Raw genomic sequence first — 20626 nt, forward strand, 5'->3', positions numbered from 1 at the left:
CTCCTTTAGGGTAACCGGAGGAACCTGTGGTTGGTGACACCAGGCTCATGCCTCACACTACACCCACACGTGTTCTCATTGCATGTGATTACATGGTCTGGGATGTCTAATTGCCCGATTGTAATCTATCCACCCTACGAAAAGTTGCATCATTTTGATTTTTGCCTGGGTGCTGTGTGGCAAGCACTTTTCAGATGGAGTCTCTTGGCCCTTGAAGGATTCATAAAGTTTTCCCTGTGCTTTTGTAGAAAGCCTGATTATTTTTTTTTTTTAATTTTATTTCTTGGGGATGGAGGTTCAGCTGTGGCAGGGAAGAATTTGCAATAGCTAGAAAAGTACATCCGTGGCGCAAAGCTACTCTGCATAACAGTGGAGCTAAATCGTTTGAAAAGTTTCCAAAACACAAACACTGCCTTGACTATTACAGCATCCAGTGTGAGCAAATCCTGTTTGCCCTTCTCCAGCTGTGCCAGTTCATCCCATTCTGTGCTGGTGAGAGGCCGGGTACCCACCAGGAAAGGGAAAGCAATCAAGAGCCACATGCGTTAGTCACCTACCTCAGCCTAACAGGACCCAAGGTCAGATGATGCAAAAATGACTGCCATACCTACCAAGAATAATCCAGCTAGGAGATAAGGCCTTGCCTATCAGCAGGTCTCCCCTGAGAGGGGGATGCGGCAGCGAGCTCGGCGCCGGGCAGAGGCGGCACCCCATGAGAGGGAAAGTGCAGGAATGCAAATGGTATGCTGTAACGGGGCAGTGAAGCCAACTGATGGCACACCCGGGCGCTCTTTTATTGTGGACAAGGATCTATTTCTGGACTTTGGAAATGAGCCATCCAAAAGTAAATATTTAGTCAGCCTTGCAAGCTGTATGAAATGCATGACGCGCCTGTGACAGGGCTGTTTTATGGGGATGGGGCTGACCTTTCTTTGCCAAATGTGATTCTGCTATAAAGAAAACCTACATTCAAAAGAGATGGTAAGGTGTGGGTGAAGTTTGGTTTTCTGTCCTAGAGAGCTGAGCTGTAAAGGAGAAAAGGGAGTCTGCCACTTCTGCAAGGATTTATAAAGGGCATGGGGGCTTTCTCCACCATGGAGGTTGTGCCCTTCAGAACAAGCCCTGACGCTGTGGCTTTGGCACAAAACTGAGGATTGCTGTTGATATTTGGCTTGCAGGCATGAGTGGAGCCATTTGGCTTTGTGTCGGGGTAGGCTTCTTGCTTTGTCCAGGAGCTGCAGCTGTAGCGTGCGAGGGCAGGGAGAAGGTGGTGCAGTGAAAAGCAGGGCTCGGTCACAGTGCTGGGGATGCCCTGGTCGCTGGAGCAAATGGGGATGTGCCATCAGACACCGAACAGGCATCTCCGCCTTGAGTCAATGATCCAGGAGCATGCTGCCAAGCAGCAACAGCTCCAGTTCTGGAGTGGGGCAGAGTGGGCCCCCAGAGAGGCACTGGGTGGTGTGGGGCGAGAGGGACGGAGGGCACCAGCAGCCAAGTGCAAGGGCTTGGCCAAAACTTGGTTGAGAGTAGAAAGCCAGATCTCCAGGGTTTTGGCTGTTGGAGAACTGAAGCTCAGACTGTGTGATGGTTGAGTCTGGAGCTGGGTTTTAGTTCATTTGGGAGAGGAGTGAGTTACAAAATGTGGATCTGGGTTCAGGTTACAATTCTGCTCCCCAGGGCTATTCCAGGTGTTCAAATACAAACTTTTGGCCCAGGCCCATCTCTAATTAGGCATATTCTTTAAAAGTATTTTCCTTCCTCGGCTCCTGTGCTCTTGGCTTGTCTCCGCTAGCCCTCTTTGCTGCGCTAGAGCACAGTTTGCTGCGTATATTAACTGAACTGTTTACACACCTGGTTTCCTGCAAGAATAGACACCTAGCTCCTTCTTTTGAAAAGTCTAGCCCAGAGGCTGTAAACAGGAATTGTGCTATGTCTGGAAAAGCTGAACTGCTGCTTATCTGCACTCCCTCGGGCTGTGGGAGCAGCAGCAGCTGCAGACGTGGGTCAGTTGAGCATTGAAACCAGCTTGCACACTTTTCCCACCAGTCCTGTCCTCCAGCCTGGCTCAGGTCCTCCAGCAGCTGAGGAGCCACCTTCACAGGGTTATTCCCTTTTATTGTGACAGTGACAGGAGGGGCTCCACCTGGCATTTGGGTCAGCTCAGATGCATATTTTGCATCATGTATGAAAGCTGTCAGTGTTATCCTGGAGTTATACCCTGTGCAGGACTGCTGATGGGACCTTTCCTCTCTTTTTGTGGTTTTACCTTCCAAGGTTAGTTTCTGTCCAAGCTCCCCAAAAGCAGTGGTGAGTTCATCACCCCTTATATACTCTTCTAATCACGGCTGAGGGGTATCTTTCATAACCTGTTGTGTGGCTCAAAGAGTGATTGTGGAAAGAAAAGGTTGGTAAGGCTTGTGTGGTGCGGATCAGATGAAATGGTCCTTCGTGGTGTCTTTGGACTTAAAATGTATAAGCATAAATGAGTGCCACTGCACAACTTTGATTTCAAGGTATAGGAGGAGGAGAAATGCAGCACAAAATCACTTGGCCGATGCTGTCAAGGATTTCTGCTTCCAAGTCAGGTAGTATTGGAAAACCCCATAGAGCTTCCTCGGATGCTAAACCAGACCTTCAGACTCTGCTGGGGAGTCCCCCTTTGTATCAGTGTGCACTCTGTGTTGCCTTAAAATACACAGATTTTATGGACATGCTGTCAGCTTCTGAATCCCACTTGGCAGCCATTGTTTTACTGGGTGACACTGAGTTTTACTCTGCTGAACATTACTTGACCTTCATCTGGAAGATACCACCTAACCTCTGTGTAAGGCCACAAGTTGGGAGGGTTGGTGTACTGTGCTGTTGGTGGTCTACAGGCTATGGAGTGTGATGCTGATGTGCTGGGCCTTGGCATCTTTATTTTTCTGTACTTCTTGAGGTTTCTGAAGCACTGTTGGTGAAGGCCCCTGGAAGAGTCCCCCCCTAGGGCAGGCCCTTGGGAAGGGGCATGCAGATGCCTCGGCTGGGAATGGGGAACAGGAAATCAGATGCACCTTAGGGCAGAATTTGCTATCCAAATTCCAGTCCAGCTAAGAATGGAAAGTGCTGCTGTTCCCAAAGCACTGGGCTGGACTGGCATTACTCCAACAAGCCCCCAAAGGGGTCACTAAGTCATCCAGTGTGGAAGGAAGGAAGGCGTGATCTTAGCTTTCAGGTGGCTGTGCTGTGGGGGAACTCCAGCAACTCTGTCTAGGACCAGCACAGCTCCTGATTGCCCAGCAAGCAGCAACTTCATCGTTGAACTTTATGTTGGCATTGATTCCTGCTTGGCTGCTGAGTGTTGGTTATCTGTCATAGGTGTTACGAGCTGTAAGGGCTGGGAAATCTCAGTTCTGGAAAGAGGCCCGGAAGCATGAAGGTGGCAGGTACTTTCATCCAGGCCTGCGTCAAAACCCTTTGCGGAGGAAGAGGAGAGAGGGCTTACGTTGTCACCCCACTTACCTTTTCCTCCTGCGCAATCATGCCCTTCTGCCAAAAAAAGAAATCAGGGCTTTTGCTAGAAACCAGTGGTAGCTGGATCCAGCGTGAAGCAGCATGACCGTTCGTGCGGCACTCTGTGCTCCTGCTAATGGTATCAAATCAAGCAGGAAATTATTTTTGGAGCAGCGAAGCATGTTGAAACCCAGCAGAAGGCAGCTGTTTGCGTAACCGGAGTTGTGGGAGAGCTGCCTCCCTTGTTGCCAAGTGCTTGACTTCCTATACTGGTGAGAAACGGTTTCCCCGCGGCGTGAGCAAATCCCCTTAGGCTTGGCAGGCTGGGCTTGGTCCAGCATCCATCATTCCTCTAGTGCCTGCTTCACCTCTCTGAAAGTCCCCAGACACTTTTCTGCGTGGGTCTGAGCTTCTGAGCTACCTGATTCTGACTCCTTAGATCACCACTCAGCCCTCTCCTTAAAAACAAATGACCTGCAAAATAAAGGGTTTTGTCCAGAGTTTCAAATGCATTTCAATTAACTCTCAGCAGAGGTCCACATCTGGCAAATGGCCCATGCTGGAAACGAAACATTAGTTCTGCCTCAGTCTGAGCATCTGTGTTGTGTTTTTACACACTGGCTGGGTTTCCAGTACCGGTTCGGTGCCTCAGCAGTACCCACAGTGCTTGGGCTGCCTTCGCAAGGATGCATCCTGGCACACAGCTCCTCTGGCTGCACTTCAGCAGCTCCTTTTCAATTTGGCTCTTTCAGCAGCTCGCAAGTGTCTAACGGGCTTGTTTTTTTTGTTTGTTTGGTTTTTTTTTTGGTGGGAGGGGTGGTATCTTGGCATGCTGCTGTTTTTCACTCTCTGGCAATACTGTTTGTACCTTTTCTTTCTGCTCCGTCACTGCAAGCTGGTGTCTAGGCACTGGCCTTGCCTCTCGGAAGTGGCTCCAGCTGTATGTTGATGGATCTCCTATGCAAACATGTTTGTCACCCTGGGCTCTGCTTGGGTCTTATACCCTCATACCAGAGCAGAAATAAATCCCTTCAGTCCTACAGTGAAACGTTGTGCCCTGTAAAATAACATCATTAACATGAGTCGCAGGATTGCGTTAGCCAGAAAGAATGAGATAAAGCCCCGGCTGCAGAGATGGCAATTGACCTGGTGCAGAGGGGGCTTGAATTCCTGCCTCCAAAATGCAATGCTCCTGCACAGAAGGGAAGGACCAAGCCAGCACGGAGAGGTTTCGAAAGCTGCCATGGGGGCATAAAGCCTTTTTTGTTTGCGGACTTATGTCATCCCTCGGTCATGCAAATGTCGCCCCAGAAGAAAGACTTTTTCACATTACTGTCTTGTTCTGGAAAAGTCCCTCCCTGATTATTCATGACTGCTGACTCCTCGAGCCATGTGCCCCTTTCCTAAGGGCTGTAGGGTGGAAAGAAATTCCCTGATGCAGTGAAAGGCAGGAAAAAAATCCTGTGCACCCGAACAGAGTCAGTCTGAAGTATTTATGGCTTTCCAGTTGGGTAATTAAGTTCTCATGCAGCCCAGTTATGGTTAGAAAAGGTCTGTCCTGCGCCAGGTTGAAGTTTGTTACCGTTACACGAATGTACGTTGGCAATGAGACCTCAGAGCTGAGGTGATGAGCAGGGTGATTTCCATACTCTATAAAAGCCTTGGTGAAGTAGACTAAAAATTAATTTTAAAAAAAAGCTGTTGTTTCACTTTATAGTAATCTTTCAACATAAGCACTTGATGGTTTCTGGGTGGTTTGGTAATAGATGATGGAGCCTTTTGTTTCTGCCTGTCCCATCCATGTCTAGGATTGCAGCTGTCAAACATTTCACTGTCTAGGACTGTTCAGTGTCTCATGTTTTCAATTGCAAATCCAATTATTTTCCCCTTGCCACTTCATTGCTCCCTGTGGCATTGTTATGCCCCGTGCCTTCAGTTTTTCTTCATTTGGTTTGGGAGGGAGACAGGATGGGGTGGGTGTACCCTCGGAGACCTCCCAGGTCCACCCCGAGCATGCTCCCTCCCTTCCATGCTGCCTTGCAGCTCTATTTCTTTTCTTCGTCACACTAAGCTGACCCTCCGTTGGTCTGTATCTTTTGTGCCCAAATGAGGGGCTTACAGAAAAGCGGTCGAACCCCCCTGTTTGGTGGCTGCTTTAACAGATCCCTCATGCTTTGTCTGCTCCAAAGCCATCCTATGGTCTACAGTGCTTCAGCCCAAATTTCTTGGGACCTAAACTGAAGCATTTATTAAGTTGTACCCCAAAAGGGAGTCACATTTCCTGAAAATAAAATAATATCCATCCCATAATAGTCCTGCAGTGCAAAGAAAGGAAGCAGCTGCAGAGTTTGAGGAGCAGTATGCTAAATTAATCTCAGTTTGAAACCACTAAGGTACGTCCTATTTCCTCAGATGAATGCCGTAGTTATGTCTGAAGTGGTGCCTCTATTTCTCTGCTGATGTTTTACCCAAGGGTAGATGTAGGGAAGGGTTTAGTTTCTTTTGTCGCCTTATCTCTGGGAACCACTTCAGTTCCATTTCAGTGAAGTTCCTGCAAAGTGTAAGACTAAAGGGGTTTATTGTCTCTTTGAACTGCCTTTTGCTCTGAGGAATGAGGATATAATTGTAACGTAGGAAGGACAAACTGAACATGTTCAGGCTTGTCCTGCCTGATCTTTTCCCATTTCTTTCTTTCCCCCCCCCCCCCCCCCCCCCTTGCAGCAAGCACTCATGATTGGGATTTTCCAACTGATAAAGTCTTGGCTAGCCTAAGGGCTAATATGCTCTTAGCTAAACGAGCTCTGTGGACAGCTGGATGTGCAGTTTCTTTTGATGCCAGCCAAGACCAGGGTTCGCCACTTTATTTGTGTTCGCCACCAGAGCATCAATCTCTCGCTGTTCGTGACTGCAGGATGAGTGCAGAGGGAGTCTCAGGCAGATTACTTTCATATTCCCTCTGGGATAATTTTTTCCACATGTTTAGTGATCTTTCAGTACTCTCTTCTCTTTTTTGGTCATGCTTGGATTTTACAAGGAATAGGTCTGTGGAAGAAATTAAAGGCAAATATTAACCAGACTGAAAGCAACCCCAAAAGAACATCCCTAAAGCCTTCAAATGCTGTGGTGTGTTGCTTTTAGGAAATCTCATTATTAGTATAGTCAAAATACACAGTTTCTTGGTTATATCTGTAAATACAATAAGTTGTGCTTAGTTTGTGTCATTTAGTAAAAAATTGCCTTTGTCTGAGGCTAGTTTAACTATTAGCCTTGGTCTGAAGCAGTGATTAAAGATAAAGATGTTGGTACTGAACCCATACTCCCTTTATTCTTCAACTGCTGCTACCTGATGACTTACTAAAGAGAAATGAAATTTGAGTCCTTTCCTGCTGCTAAACCATATCTCTGTTCTATGGTGGGCTCTATGTACTGGGTGCTGCCATTTTGATGAGTTTTGGGAACTATCGTATCTACACTGCTGATGTTGGACCTGATCCTGTAAACCAGTTTCAGCTCTTACTGATTTGGCATCTTTTCCATTATGACCCTGGTTGATCTTTTCCAACCCCTTTTCCATGACGCCCCCAGTGCAGCCGGGATTGCAGCGTTTCTCGCTAATTCCTCCGCATGGCTTGTTTCACTTTGACCCTGTGGTTTTTACTCAGTCCTTCCTCAGACAAGTTTCCACTGACTCAAATTTGTGCTTTAATTGAGTCAGGGCTCCAGGATGCATCCCCAGGGCGAAGCCTGTTTCTGGGCCAGCTGGTTCCCATGGAGCTGGGCCAGCCAACACCGGCGCGTGATGGCAAGGCTCCTCGGGAGGAATTCTTGAAACAGTAATAGGGATGTCACTTCCAAAATCTACATATGTGTGCTTTTCCCATCAATGGTGCTGTAATACGCAGTGCTGGTGTTGCATTGTCAGGGTGCCGCAAGATGCAGCAAGTTGTGAGTTCCTGTTGCATCACTGTTGTGGCTGGGGCAGCAGAAAAGGCTTCTGGGGGATCCAGGGAAAAGAAGGAGAAGAGCGAAAGTGTGGTCCACTGGTCTGAGCACTAAACTTGTACGTGAGACCTGCTTTTTAAGGCTTTTTTTCCACTATGATCTTTATGGGACCTTACCGGGGCACTTAGGTTTTTTGTGCTTCATTTCCCTGTGAGTACATATGGGGTGTTTGTACCACTGTCACCCATGTGGAGATGTTATAAAGGTAAATTGTGAGATTTAAAGTGTGAGTTTTTCAGCTGCTACTCCATTAGATCTGTCTCTGTATGTAAGAAAGAAAAACTTTATATAAGGTTTATTATGAGGACTGATGTGGATCCAGGTCTGGAGATCCTTGTACTCTGGACAACCCAGTATTTCCCTGGTGCTCTACAGATGTACATCCAACAGGCTTGGCAGTGCTTTGAAGTCCGTATTTTCATGTTTTTCCCCTGCTGAAAATAAAATTGAAGTGAAATGAAAACACACAATTCTTTTTCATTGTGTGCTGAAAAGAAAAAAAAAAAAAAAACCAACCACTAGTCACCTCAAAAGGTAAATAATTTCCTCATCAACCAGTTTGTCTGTTTATGTGGACGTATTTGGTGCACTGAAAGCAGCCAGCTTCTGCAAGGCTCCAGGATATCACAAGCACCAGTCTAAAATCATTGTCACTGCTGGCCACTAAAGAACGTGGCCCATTGCTGCCTTGAGTTACCTGGTTGCAGCATCTAAAATACAGGTGTTCCCTAAGATGTCCTGCCAAAGCAGCATGTGGCCTCTGGCTCTTGCAACACCAGATGGCTTGAAATGTAAATCTAGCTACAGCAAACCCCAAGCGTGCAGCAGGCCAGTGCTTCATTCATTGGAGCTGCAGCAATGTATAGTCAGAGGTTTCCAAACAACTCTGCAGACAGTTGGCTGCTCACACAGTGCTCACCCCTCCTTGTTTCCAGCTGCTAATTTGCAATTAAACACAACTAAAAATACAGTAAACACTCTGCTCGCAATTTTCCACGCGAGTCCATCAGGTAGCTTGCAGTTGCCGTCATTTGGTGGTGAATGGAGCAGGCTTCTGCCGTAAGCGTGTGGCTGGGTGGAGAGGCTGCCCATGAAGCTGCCTAAGATGTGGTTCCCACCGAGCACTCCTGTAAATACCAGTTTAGCATAATGCAGCTGATACTAACTGGCATCCCTGTAGGTGGTCTCAGTAGTGGGGCCAAGATGAAATGGGGTGGAGAATGAACGAAAGGCTTTTTCTCCCTAAGGGCAGCGCCTCCAACTGAGAGCAAAGGTGTGTTAGGCAGAAATACAACTGCTGCATCAGGTCTGCAGGTAAAGGATGTTCTCGTTCAGGGCTTTGGCAATGCTGGAATCCACTGAAATACGCAAGATGCATAGAAGACCCTTCAATTACATTTGAATGGTATGAAGTACATTAAATCTGTTTTCAATTTGTTGCTCCAAAAAGTGCAAGCAACTTCAGTTAATGTTGAATGTGCTTTTTAACCCAAATAAATTATTTTCTACTATGCTAAACAAAGTAGTTGAAAATACATCATTCAATGCAAAGTTTCTTAGCTGTTCTTTGGCTAGTGTTTGTCCTACAACCTGTGTAGGGGAGAAAACTACTACAATTTGCAAATAAGGAACACAGAACAACCTCCTTTCTGAATATATTTAACATGCAGAAACCATTGTCGTTATGGGGTGAGGGAAACAAAATACTTAATTGGGGGAGTTCAATAAATATAGTAACAGTGAGACCACTCCTGGTTTGAGCATAGGAAGCCTGCCCAAGCAAGCAAACTGTGCACCTTTAATTAATGTTTTCGCCATTATTGAAATGGAGTGACTCACTCTTCTCAGGCAGATGCCTCCTTCTGGGGTCAAACTCTTAATGAAATCAAATCAGCTCCACCACAGCCCTCAGGCTCTGTCTTTGCTGGAGAAAGGGTGGTTTTCAAGGGGCCTGTTGTGCAACTGAAGAGGTTGGAGTGAGATGTTGGAAAGTCTTCCACCTGATGCAAAATGTTATATTTGTGACTTTTGAGTGTTAGCATTCCAAACTTGCTTCCTGTACAAAATTAGCCCTAATGTGTCCTATTTCATTAAAAGGTCTTACTAGACAAAAGGTGCTGGAGTCCTTGATGCAGCACAGCAAGATTTTTCACACCTCAAGGTAGGAGGTGTTGGCTGCCACTACTTGTTCCAAGGCAAGATCAGTCTGTGCTGTACCTCTGGTAGGATGCTGCATTTACAGTTACTTACCTCAAGGTAAAGACGTAACTTGTTTTGCCAGGGATTACGTAGCTTAAAAATGTCATTCACGTGAATGCGGTCCTGGTAAGAGATGAAATTTAAGTGTCAGGCTTGGCTAGTCAATGACTTTGCTATTTACCTTGTTAGCCTTTGGGTGTGGAGGAAGCCCTTCGTTTTGTGTGACACAAGGATTGCTCTCTTGGATCACTGCAGTAACCTTGCCAGTGCCTTACTGGCAAAAAGGACTTGTAGAGGAAGAAGATCAAGTCCTTTGGTGGGCCAATGCTGGGACACCTCCAAGCATTGGCAAAATAGGTAGTTGCCTGCAGCGTCGGACTGTCTGCCCATAGTCCTGTTGTCTACTTGTCAGTGCCAGAGTGGCAAGAAGGCACGGTCGTTAAGGAAACCCAGAGCATCTGGCATCTGTGTCTGGTTTTGGAATGTGGGAGAGGTACTCTTGGAAGTAGCAGTCACCACCTGTCTCCTTAGTGCCAGCAAAGGCAGTAGTCCTGGCTTACCAGAGCTCTCTTTGTGCTTTCCTTCCCAGCCAAATCCTACCCCTTCCCCTCACAGGAACTACCTGGACCCCACCCCTCATCCTTGGGCAGCAAAATTCATCTCTGCCCGCAGATTGCTTTGAGCCAGCTCTGAGTAAGCGAGTGCATCATGATTAGTGAGAGGTAACAACTCCAGCTGATGCCAAACTTGAGGATCCTCCAAAGCCACTGCCATGAGCTGAGACCTGACATTCTGGGAGTGCAGCCCAGGTTACCATAGCAAATCCTCAACAGTTTCCTGCCCAGCTGAGTCTTTTGGAGTCTGAAGCATTGTAACCTCATAAAAGCTAGAAAAAGCTTGAACTCATTCAAAGATTATTTCACACCACCTACAGTACTCTATGAAGTCAGACATGCTGTAACATATGATTAACGATGTGTTCAGTGGTGAGTCATCGGGTAGTCTAGCAAGCACTGCTCACCTTCTAACCAGTCTGTGCGTGGGAGTCCTTACCCTGCGACACACCCAAACCGAGCGTTTTAATAATTTACCACATTCTGAGTTTGGAAGAGCAGTTTTCATTGCTTAATTAAAAAAAAAAAAAAAAAAAATTACTTAAAGGTTTTGCCACCCGTTAGAGAACAAACTTCCACCATGAAGAAGGTGGGGGGGGACCCCAAAAGCCTGTTATTACTTTGTATGGTTGGAGTATCCAAGAAAAAGACTGGGAAAAATCCATGTTTAAGAGATAGGGGATTGCATCATTGTGTTATATTAAACAGGCACTTGATAAGATACATGAAGATTTCTTGGACTGAAATGTAGCATTACCCTTTCCCAACTGAGTGTCCCAAGTGCAAAGTGAGAGTTGTGGTTATTCTTATTTATTAACAGGAATGTTTAAAGATTGTAGGAAAAAAGCAACATTTTTCAGGGAATGAGCAAAAATGAGCCTGTCTGGTTTGTGAGATGGTGGTGGGACACACAGTTTTCGTTCCTGCTGCAGAGGAGGAAATTGCACTTGCGTCTCAGTGTGATCTGGTATCCTTTCTCCAATAAAAATGATAGTAAGAAGCCCAGGGAAGAGAAAGAGTGGGACAAACTTGCATAATACCTCACCAGTTACTTTTCCAGCCTCCAACTATTTTCAACTCAGGGGATTTCCTGACATGAATGAATGTGGTTTGTGACCCTTTAGTAACCTTCAATGGATCATTCTTCCAAGTGCTTGTCCAGTTTCTCCTTGTACCTGTCTAAACCTTTTGCTTCCACAACACCAGTAGCAACAAACTCCACCGACCTTCTACATGTTGTGGGAAGAATTAGCCCTTTTTCTTTGTTTTGAACCAGTCTCTGACAGCTTTGTTTGGTGCTTCCCAGTTCTTGTGGTGGAAATGTCCATGCCAGTCACTTCCTAACCCCCTCCTCCAAGTCCCTCACGAACTTGTAGACCTTTATTAGATGTCCCTTGGACATCTCCTTCCCAGAGTGAAGGCTCTCAACCTCCTCAGGCATAAAATCAGTCACCATGAATTGTCCTTATTGCTGTCCTTTGAGCCTGTCCCACTTCTTAGATACCTTTTTGAGAGGAGAGGACCAGGATTGCATGTGGTATTCAAAGTACTGGTAAACCAGGAGGTTATACATTGGTCTAATGAGGTTCTCTTCTCTATTTGCTTGCTGTTTCTTTCATGGTAGTCCCTAATGTTTGATTAGCTGAGCACTGAGCCGATGGTTTTGTGGAACAGTCTCTGATAGTCCAGAGGTCTCACTCCTGAGTAATAATAAGCAGTTCAGAAACCATCGTTTCATATGTGAATTTAAGACTTGGTTTCCCTGCATGCATCACTTATTAAATTTAATCTGCACTGACTTTCAGCTGCCATGTTATTGCCCAATCCTTCAGCCCTGTAAGGGCCATATGCAGTTCCCCACTGGCTGCTCTTTTCCCCAGTACTCTTTTAGTTGCGTATCCTCAGCAAACTTTCTTACCTCATTGCTGCTCCAGATCGTTCACAGATAGATCGAACAGCACATGTCCCAGCCTCACCGGTGGGATGCCTCTGTTGTGAGAACTGACCGCTTACACCTACTCTCTGTTCTGATGCCTATCTTGACCTGCCCCAGCTCATCCAGTATTAGCACCACTGGGATCCAAGCCAGATGTTGCAAGCCCCCATTTAGGGAGTGCAGCTCATACCTGGTCCTTGTCTAGACTCCTCCATTTCTAGACATACAGGGTGATACCGCAGAGTGTGAGGCAAGCAATGCCTTAGCCAGCCAGCTGGCTAAAATCTTTTGGGGAGTGCAGCTTATTCCCCCATTCGTTATAAATGCATGTAAATGTGCAGGTGCTCAGTGCACCGGGATGCCAGTGGGACTGTCTACACCATGCAATAGGGAAAAGCAATTCTCACACATACAAGTGCAAGCTTTGAATTAGCAAAGTGCAGTATTTTGAAATGGGGTGTTTTACCAGAAAAAAACATATGAGAATAAATGACACTCAAAATTAGTGGCAGATTATGGGCAAAGCATGCAAATCCGCCCACATCCTATTGAAGCGTAACTGATATGCCTCTTCTGGCAATTAGCCGAGTTCCTTGGAAGAGTGCTGCATTGGATCAGGCAGCAGGACAGGCTGGCGCAGGCAGACTGCTCCAGCTGCCTGGGAATTAGCATCCTGCCACAACCGTCCCCTTCATATCATGGCAGCGGGATCTGCTGTGCTTGAGTTGGGGCTGTGGCAGGGGCCAGTTAGTTGGAGCTGCTTTGCGTTGCTGGGATTTTCTCTGCAGCAGGCGTTCACAGGAGGACAGATAGCCTTGTTGCTGCAGAGCCCCTGATTGACAGCCAGCCTTATCCGTTCACACAGAGCGCCGCTTACATAGGGAGCTGTGCCAAAGGAGGATGTTCCCTGTGGAAGAAGCCCAAGTGTTTTTATTCAATGCCCTGCACTGACCTAAAGTGTTTTTTCTGCAAGGTTGGGTGTCAAGTCCCACCAGCAACCCTCCTTGTGCTGGGTCGGTGACACACACAGGAGCAAATGTCACTTAAGGGAAGTTAAGCCACAGGTAGCTGCGATGACTTTGGGGATGGCTGTGAACTCTCGGCCCCGTCCCACGCCTGGCGTCCCCAGCACACGGCAGCTCTGACGTGCTATGTCATTGTACTCCTGGCTCTTTGCCCGGCTAACGGACCGGTGCCAGTCTCCAGCATCCCTCCCTTGCCCAGTTCTGATGGAAACGGGTGATGCAGGATGCCCATACCCTCCTTCATCTTTTTTTCCTTTCCCACCACCTGAATTTTCCAGATGTGGCTGCCACTAGAAATCAGCAGTTAAACGAGCACTTGTCTGCAGGTGACTCATTCTCGCCCTGTGAGGGGCTCTGCAGAGGGTGCAGATGCAAAATCTCACCACCTCCTTGGACAGCCTGTAATGACGTCAAGTTCACTGGAGTAAAAAAGAGCCTCCTGCTCTCCCTGAAGCAGCAGCCAACTTGGGCTGCTCCTCATCTGAAATATACGTGGCAAAAAGGACACCCTGGTCATGGTTTCCAGTTGCATCAGGCCAGTGAACTCCCTCCTTTTCCTGCTGATGCATGGGTGGGGATGGGTGTCTGTTCAGGTTTTACGTTCTGTCTCTGGAGAAATCCCAAGCTCCCAGTGAAATAATGGGAAAATTGCAACCAGAGGAGTCCCACTGAGGGACTACAGTGAAATACAAGTGATTTATCCCAGGCGATTTGTCCTACCTCTTGTGAAGTACCTTCTACCTGACCACAAGAAAGCAAGTGAGAAAGGGCATCTTTCTCTGGCACATGTCCCTTGGAGGCTGCGTTTGTTTCCACTCAGGTTTTAACACTCCTTCAGCTGGCATTAACCTGCACTCCTTGCTTCACATACCGTTTTCACGTGGGCATTTGCTTGGACAGGAGAGCCAGGGGGAAAGACTCATGCCACACTTATTCATGCCTCTGTGTGATGTTTTTTCCATGAGGACAGGGAGTAGGAACTGTGGAAAGGAAGGTTTGGGGTTTTTTTTGTTTTCCTCTCAAAGGCCAGGATAACGTGATGGGTGGTACTGGCTGCCCTTCACCAGCAGTGCTGCCTTGAAGCCTGCGGAGCACTGGGCTGTCTGGGTTTATTTGTGTTATTGTGCCGTTTCTTGCCCTGGGCTGTGGAAGCTGGACTATCTCTGTACATTTGCATGAACGTCCTAGGAACCGTGTGAAATTCTTTGAGGCTCAATAAATCCATTTTTGATTGAGGCTTTTGTGGTTTTGTTTCTTTAAGAAGCTTTGGTGAAATTTTGTGCTTGCTTTTTTTGTCTTTAGGAGGAATCTCAACAACATAGACCAGACCACGAAGGGTCAAAGATGAAATACATTCAGCAAGCATTGTCAAGGCAGTAAAAGAAAATTCCTTGAACGAAACCATCACTAATTTAAAATGTTATACACTAAGTTTATGTATCACTAAGTTATCAGGAACACAGTGGCCACTGTTTGCTTTCTTACGGACCCAAAGCTGTTTACTGGAGAGCACGGTTTGGTGTCATGGTTTCACCTGGAGTTTTTTTTTCACCTCAATTTTTTGCTTTTCTTTTTAACTCACCAGCTGTTTTTCACCCATAGCTGCCCCTCTAAGGGTGTGAGTGGATGAGCGGATAGTGTGGCCAGACTGCAATCAAAGAAATATTTTGAGAGTCCTTTCAGAGCTCTTTGAGGAATCTGGGCCTGCTATGAATGCCGGCTTTATGCAGCGCTGTTTTGAAGTAGGAGTGAGTCACTAAAAAACAATTTGTGCTCTCTCCATGTTCAACTTTGACTTTATTAAGAAAAAGAGAAAGAAAACAAACACAATCCCATTCACTGCTGAAATACGCATTGATCCTTTAATCCTCAGGGAATCGTTGGGAACTGCTTCCTCCTCAAAAGAATCGCTGTATTGACGCAACATTTAATTGTGCAATTACATACGCGCATTTTTCTCCTGGGCTTTGCAGAGCAGGGCTCTGTGGCTGGAATGCTAATCAGAATTGATACTATCTCCCGGCACACACAGCCTGAATGCAGCCTCCTGGCTGGCAGCAGCACTTAGGTACCTTCATGGGTCTGTCCCAGCCTTTTCAGGCAGGAAACCAAAGATGGGAATTGTAGTCCAGCAAGGTCAGAGGAAGGACTGGAATTTGGGCTGGAGCCCAAAACTGTGTCCCGTATTGGTTTGCTGTAGCTTTCCAAGGCTCCGTTGCCCATCGCTCCTCGGCACTGCCTGGGGGTTGCAGCTGGCAGGTACCACATAGGACTCTGTTCAAACGCCCTCGTCTGCGACCTGAAAATATTACTTGCCTGCAAATGCCTGGTCAGTAGCCTCTCTCCCGCCCCTGTGCCACTGCCTGGTCTCTGCATGGTGCACACGCCTTTGTGGGATTTCTTTTTTTCATGGAAGTTTTGCTTCAAAGCTACTGGGAAATGCTCTGCATGTGTGTTTGTACATGTATATGTATGTATATCCACCCACACATACTTGGTTGGCCAGGTCCTGATTTCCAAGATCTGTGTTTGCTATAAACTCCACCGGATTTTTCTGAAGTTTCATGTGTGCCACTTCTGACTTCAAGGGCATGCGACACTTGGGGCAGAGCTGCAAAACATCACTCCAGGAGTTGGGGAGCCTCTGGGAGCCCTTGCTGTCACCTGTGTTACTGCTTCACATCTTGGTTCGGAAACCGAACCCTGTTTGCGCTCGTTTGCCTCATACTAATTGACCCTGATGGGAGCGGGTTGCGAAGTAACGTAGAGCATGTCCTCGCTTCGCCTCACCCGGGAAGCGTGGTGCACATTGGGATTTACAGTTACCTCCAAGTAAATACAGGGGCTGGTTAAGCGTTAGTCGGGAAGAAATGCAACCCTCCTCCAGCTGGCTTTGAATGCTAATATTTTCTTTGGGTTTAATCTGTTTACCATGACATTACTATTAATGGTTTCATCATCAATTCTGCTTTCCCACCAGTGTTAAGGATGGAGTTTCCAGATGGGCAGTCCTAGCTGTCAGCCACATCCCTTATCCATGGCCACAGGCTACTAAGTGAGCCTTGTACCTGGCCACACCATCAGTCCTGTGGCAAGTGTGCCCTGGGCTCACCACCCCGCTTTTTTAAACCCTTTAAAACTCTTTTAATGGATGCTTTTAATGCATCCACCACACTTGCCTAATGGCCTCTGGGAAGTGAAAAGAAGAGGCTTTTGTTATGCTGTTAAGCAGCGTTTGGCTAATGTTATGGGCTCCTGACCTCCAGGTCCCTCTACTCATGTTTTCTTCTTATTTCTCTGAAAGCTTTAAGTCAGGGCAAGCTGAGGCTGCTCCTGTTGGCAAAAACTAGCAAAAACTAGTCCTCCTCTGAGTTTGGCTGTTTGCCCTCTGCAGAAGATTGCTCTGAGCCCTCCTGGCAGCAGGACCTTGGGGCACGTCTGTCCCATGCAGGATAGGGCGATGCATTTTGTTCCTCCCTTTCACAGCAAGGCTGAAAATACACAAGGAAGAGTGGGCTGCTGTAGTCTTACCTGGCAGCCTGAGAGGAACTTTGCTAGTGGAAAAGCCCAGGGAAGACCAAGGAAGGCTGCTGACAAAAGTCAGCAGGGGACTCTCTCTCCAGATGCAAGAGAAGCAAAGGAATTGTAAGTAATGTGCTGAAGTACACAGATAAAGTTACCTGAGTTATTTTGACCATAAAGCCCAGGACGGTAAAGGCTCTTAACCTCTATTAATCAGCAAGAAGCTGGAAGAGGCCGCATAATGATCTCAGCTGCTGAAGCTGCTGCACCCTTTTGCTCCCTTGAATTTAATTGTATTAGTCCTGCCTGTGTCCTTTGTTCTTCCGCCCCGCTCAGGAACTCTGCTGCTGGTTTTGGCAGGGCTCGCTCTGGCTCCACATGGCTGGTTTGCGGACAGCCAGGAGGGACAGGAGGGAGGGCAGGAAGGGGAAGAGGATGGGAAAAGGTCCCGCGGGAGCAACCTGCTTAATGTGCCTCATTTGTCTTAATAGCACTACCACTTCCCTTCTTGGTGAAACTTCCTCCTGATAAGCCAAACAGGCAAAATTGAATGCAGAAGGACTCCCACTTGATTTCAGCAGAGATGAGATTTCATACTTAAATCTTAAAAAAAGAGACGAGTGCCCGCGAGCCAAGTCTTGCACAGCAGGCGCTGCCAACCCAGCGATTGTTCCTACTCCCAGCCTTTGGCTATGCTGAGGGGTCAGGGTGTCTCACTTTTAGCTTAGCTGTTCTGGTTTGTACCACTTGTTCCTCATCAGACCAGTAAGGAATAAGAGCAAGAGCTTAGCCCTGGGTCCTCCATTTCCTTAGTGTGCAGAAAAAGGTCCAGTGAGCACAGCAGAGGGATTATCAGTGCTAACCTCCGTCTGTTTTCTCTGCTGGTGGCAATAGCATCACTGTACCCCTTGCCAAAGTGCTGTTCCTCAGGGCTGTCATGGGGTGCAAACCCTTCCCTGCCATCCTGCTGCTTACTGGACTCCTCCAAACCACCACAGCCTCCTTCCCACCCAGCTCCACAGGGCTGCAGCTCCCCTCCCAGCAGCATCCAAGGGTGTGGGTAGAGTTTTCCCTGGTGCCGGTGACATGGAGCAGCTCTAGCTGAGGAGCCGGCAGCATTATTGCAACTTCACCAGTTTCCCCAGCAAATGCATTGGCCTCCAGTCTCCTGTTCAGCATCATCGCAAGAATACTGTCAGCTCAACCTGGTGGCGTTTGTCTTCCCTGCTGCCAGAAATGATGATTCAGCACATGCACACTGGTTTTAGCACTTGTGTCCCTTTACATGACAGCGTAAATATTTCTGTGTCTTCATATAAGAGGAAAAGACACTGTGTATAGTCTCTCACCTACCCAAGCCCCAAAGCAAACATCATGGGGAGTTCAGAGGTGGTGATGTGTCACGGCTTCAAGAAAGCTGCCCTGCGCTGCTGCTTTGTAAAACAGTTGACTTTCACTGTAGGAGTGGGAGGATGTGTCCCACTGATGCCGTACTGGAGGGGTGGCACAGGAGGCGTCATGTGTAGTTCATGGGTTTAACGGAAACATCAGAAAAAAAGAAATGAAGATACAGCAGAAAAAAAATGAATGACCTGCTGTGTTGATATGGCATTTTTTATGACCCTTGGTTTTACTTCATCTTTCTTAAACAAGCAAACAAACAAATGCGAGAGGTGGTTTCCTGGACACGGATGCGTTATCTCCAATTCCAGAGTTCATCCCTGCCATGTAGGACAAGATAGAGGAGCAGCTAACCCAAGGGTGTACCTTCATCACCTTTCCATCGACAAACGATAATGCTTAATATGTGGAAAAAGATGAGGCGCTTACAGAAAGCTGTGGCTAAGAAAAGGGATTTTCAGATGATTTTGAATGCTTCAGGCTTGTCTGGGAAATGTGATTTTGAGCTCTATATTTTACTGGATTTCTCTGACTTCAGAGTCCAGCTGTACAAAATGCCACAAATCCATTACAGCAAGCCCAGGTTTTCCCAAATATGTAAAATGTCAAGGTCCTCCTCTCCCTTTCACAGCAACAAATTATCAGTCGTATGCTTGCAGTGAAGTAGTGCGTCATTTGCTTGCTAGTTTTATAGGAGGATGCTTCCCTCATTGCTTGCTGTAATTCTTCTTGGATCTGAAGAGTAAAACATATTTACGTTGGCATGTGGGAGTCTGGAAAACCTCAGGAAAAGATAGGACTGGAAAGGAAGTTTTTCTGTCCAACGAAAATTTTTGTGATGTGTTTTTTCCATATCAGAATGAAAGCTGAAATATAGAAATCCCAGAAAACATTAAGCCAGCTAGCTGCAGCTACTTATTTTGGTTATTTTATCCTTTCTATTTTGTTAGTAAATTTACTTTATGTTGCAGTGCGAAGTAGAAATTCCAGGTTTCTTGGATAAAAATGTGGGTCCACAAAGTTGATTTCAGTAGATTGGGAACTATTTGGCAGATAATTTTAAATCAGAAAGTGGCAATCTGGTACACTAAAAATAAAAAATAACGATCCAGTAAATGACTAATTTTGTGGTCCAGGGGAATTAGCGGAACAGCTTGGCGGATGGAAGGCAGCAGGTCTAAATTACTGCACTAAGTCCATTTGGAGGAAGATATTATCTGACTTTGTTGTTATTAATAATAATTAATGAGGATTAAAATACTCAGCCGGGATTTTTGCTGTTGCTATTAGTGGGAATATGTGTGTGTATATATATGTATTTGCTCTTTGATGCTTTTCTCGGTTGTTTGCATCTCAATCCTTTACTGTCTTGCTCTGGGACTTCAATAATACTCTAGAAATTATTCAGACCGCACCTTTGTCTAGCACGGAGGAAACTTGAGGCTTTTACAATTAGTGCTGCTGGTTATTCCATGAAAAACATATGCCATGGTCTGACAAAGAAAGCAGTAATAAAAAGTCAAGCAATAAGCAGTCCTTTATCAGCAGGCTCGCAGGGAGCATCGGTTGGCAGCTCGCAGCTCACTTTTGCATCCTGTTTTTGCAGCACAGGTTGCTGGGGATGCAGGGACGGCGCAGTCACCTCCGAGTCTGCATGGACTCGCGTGATTCCAAAGCCTTCTCTGGTGAAATCCAAGCATTGTTTTGCTGAAGTCCAAGGTACTTTAATTTCGATGCCCCAAAGAGACCATGATGGTCACTTAGTCTTGTCCCCTCCGTGACACCAGCCTTTGGTGTTTCTGCTGGGTATTCCCACCCCAAACCTGCATCCTGCGGTAGGTTTTAAGCACATGTTTTATGAAACTTTTTGACTAGTAGGGTTCCCATGCTGGGGAAGACTTTTAATGAGCTGGTTTAGTGGATAATTGCTCTCACTGTTAAAGAAAAAAACATGCTTCTCCCTTTGTTTTCAGCTCGACTCTCCCGAGTTTCAGTCTTCCGGCCCTGGACTTTGCTCCATCTGTGTTTGGCAGAGTTAAAGTCCTTCACAGTCTGAAATCTTCCCACATACCCTTAAAGCCTAGGAGGAGTCATTTCCTAATCTCTTTTAAGAAGACAGTGATAATTGAAGACTTATTATTGATTCTATTGACTTTTAGGTGGTTTGTGTTTGAGTTTTTTAGATAAGTTGTAATTGTTCCTTTTTATCATTGTAAAACTACTGTTAATAATTGCTGTTCACTGGGTCTACATCTAAGGATGTGGCCCCACTTCTGTTAAAGATCCAATGTTTGGGGCTCTGACGGGCAGTTGAAGGGGTGCTGATTTGGTTTGGGGCACCTTTGGAGAAAGGTGTGTCAATCAAAGTGCTGTTTACTCACCTCTTCAGAAGGCTTTGTAGATCGTGTTTGTTATTTTTAGCAGCTCCTTTTCAA

General features: G+C 46.5%; 1 protein-coding gene across 1 annotated transcript in view; it reads left to right on the forward strand.

Annotated features, from left to right (window-relative positions):
* SLC67A1 (solute carrier family 67 member 1) overlaps positions 1 to 20626 on the forward strand; it is a gene marked incomplete at its 3' end in the record, with an annotated part of 62907 nt that overhangs the window by 16527 nt on the left and 25754 nt on the right. The window lies entirely within an intron of this gene.

Source organism: Platalea leucorodia (genome assembly GCF_965183815.1).
Source record: "Platalea leucorodia genome assembly, chromosome: 7".
Lineage (NCBI taxonomy): Eukaryota > Metazoa > Chordata > Aves > Pelecaniformes > Threskiornithidae > Platalea > Platalea leucorodia.